Below are 2,426 nucleotides of genomic sequence, written 5' to 3' on the forward strand. Positions count from 1 at the left end.
ACCTGAGGTTTGATGACGAATTTTTGGGTACAACACCAAAGCATCATCCATGAAACAAAAATTGGTAAGTTGGACTTTGTTAACGTTAAAAACATCTCCATGGTGGAAGACACTGCTAAGGGGATCAAAAGACAAACCACAGAACTTGCATCCGAAGTACTCCTAAAACTGAACAACGAGAAAGCAAACAACTCAATTAAAAATACATCGTTAGGGTCCGGTTCTTCGGCTCCTCCGCGATTGACAGGACTTTACTAAAGATGTCTAAGCAACAACCAACTCAGTTTATAAATCCAGAAACTGCTGGCTATGTTGGATTTGCAAATCTTCCCAACCGAGTTCACCGAAAATCAGTGAAAAAAGGTTTTGAGTTCACACTGATGGTGGTCAGTGAATCCCACGGGTCTAGGAAAATCAACTCTCATAAGCAGCCTGTTCCTGACTGATCTCTACCCAGAAGGAATCATACCCGGAGCTGCAGAGAAAATGGAAAGAACTGCCCAAATTTAGGCCTCTATGTTGAGATTGAAGAGCGAGTGGTCAAGCTGCGCCTGACGGTGGTGGACACCCCCGACTACAATGATGCCATCAACTGCAGGAATTGTTTTAAGACAATCATCTCCTACATCGACGAGCAGTTTGAACGGTATCTGCACGACGAGAGTGGTCTGACTAGGCGGCACATCGTCGACGACAGGGTGCACTGCTGCTTTTACTTCATCTCGCCCTTTGGACACGGACTTAAGCCCTTAGATGTCGCGTTTATGAAGGCGATACACAACAAGGTCAATATTGTGCCTGTCATCGCAAAAGCCTACACACTCACTCTGAAGGAACGCGAGCGCCTGAAGAAGAGGACTCTGGATGAAATCGAAGAACATAACATCAGCATCTATCACTTACCTGATGCAGAATCGGATGAAGACAAAGATTTTAAAGAGCAGACTAGGCTCCGCAAGGCCAGTATCTCATTCTCCGTGGTTGGATCCAATCAGCTGATTGAAGCCAAAGGCAAGAAGGTCAGAGGCCGCCTCTACCCGTGGGGTGTCGCCGAGGTGGAGAACCCGGAGCACAACGACTTTCTGAAGCTGAGGACAACGCTCATCGCTCACATTCAGGACCTCCGGGAAGTAACCCAGGACCTTCCCGATGAGAACTTCCGTTCTGAGAGGCTCAAAAGAGGCGGCAGAAAAGTAGAAAATGAGGACATGAATAAAGACCAAATTTTGGCAGGAAAGGAAGCTGAGCTCCGCCGCGTGCAGGAGATGATCGCATGCAGGAGAGGATGCAGGTGCAGATGCAGCTGCAGATGCAAGGCGGGGACAGCGACGGCGGGATTCACCGGCACCATGTGTGAGGTAATAAGGAGGTCTGGATGACAGGCCTTTGTCACTGATGTCTCAGCTGGAGTATAAGGGCAGGCGCCGCCGCCTCCTCGAGTCTTAAAAATTATCTATCTATCTATCTATCTATCTATCTATCTATCTATCTATCTATCTATCTATATCTATCGGTCGATCGATCTAGATATACACACACATATATATCGTAAGAAATAAAAGAAATGTACAGATATTATACCATTATGAAATTTAAGATTGAAAACATTTATAAGGTTACATGAAAGGTTTAAGTAAAGTACTAGAAAATATCCAGGGTCGATGTGGATTTGGGAAAATGTTTACTGCCTCCAAGTTTTATTGTAAGCAATACGAGCTTTGTAGCAGCTTCTTTGTATCATACCTCAAAATGAGCATGCTCTTTATCTAGCAATCCCACATTTAGGAAAATGCTAGTAAAATAATTATCAAACGATATACTGTATTAGTCAGCATTCTCCAGAGAAGCAGAACCAACAGGATGAGCCAGAGACAGAAACAGAGATTTATTTTAAGGAATTGGCTGACACACGATTGTAGAGGGTTGGTAAATCTAAAATCTGCAGGGTAGGACAGCAGGCTGGAGACACAGGGAAGAACTGCAGTTTGAGTCCAAACCCAGGAGTACTCCCATTCCTTTTAATTTCAGAGAAGGTCAGTCTTTGTTCTAGTTATGCCTTCAACTGATTGGATGAGATCCACCCACACTATGGAGGGTAATCTGCTTTACTTGAAGTCCATAAATTCAAATTTTAATCCCCCCACCCTCAATAAAAATCTTCATAGAAACATCCAGAATAATTTTTTTAATCAAATATCTGGGCACCGTGACCCAGCCATGTTGCCAATTAAAATTAACTGCCATGTATGCTCTGCAAATTAGTTCAAAATAAACTATGGTGATACATAAGATGGAACAGTAGATAGTGATTAAAAGTATTAATGTAGATATTCTAACTCACAAGTGGGAGTGGTTTTACATGGCATGTTTTTAAGTAAAAATTGCAGTTCACACGAGAATATGTAAAGCATAGTTCCTATATTTCT

The 2,426-nt window shown here is 43.0% G+C and overlaps 1 pseudogene; it reads left to right on the top strand.

Moving 5' to 3' along the window:
* Window positions 1-212: 212 nt before the first annotated feature.
* LOC105310368 lies at window positions 213-1,357 on the top strand (annotated as a pseudogene).
* Window positions 1,358-2,426: the final 1,069 nt, after the last annotated feature.

Source organism: Pteropus vampyrus, unplaced genomic scaffold, assembly GCF_000151845.1.
Source record: "Pteropus vampyrus isolate Shadow unplaced genomic scaffold, Pvam_2.0 Scaffold2656, whole genome shotgun sequence".
Lineage (NCBI taxonomy): Eukaryota > Metazoa > Chordata > Mammalia > Chiroptera > Pteropodidae > Pteropus > Pteropus vampyrus.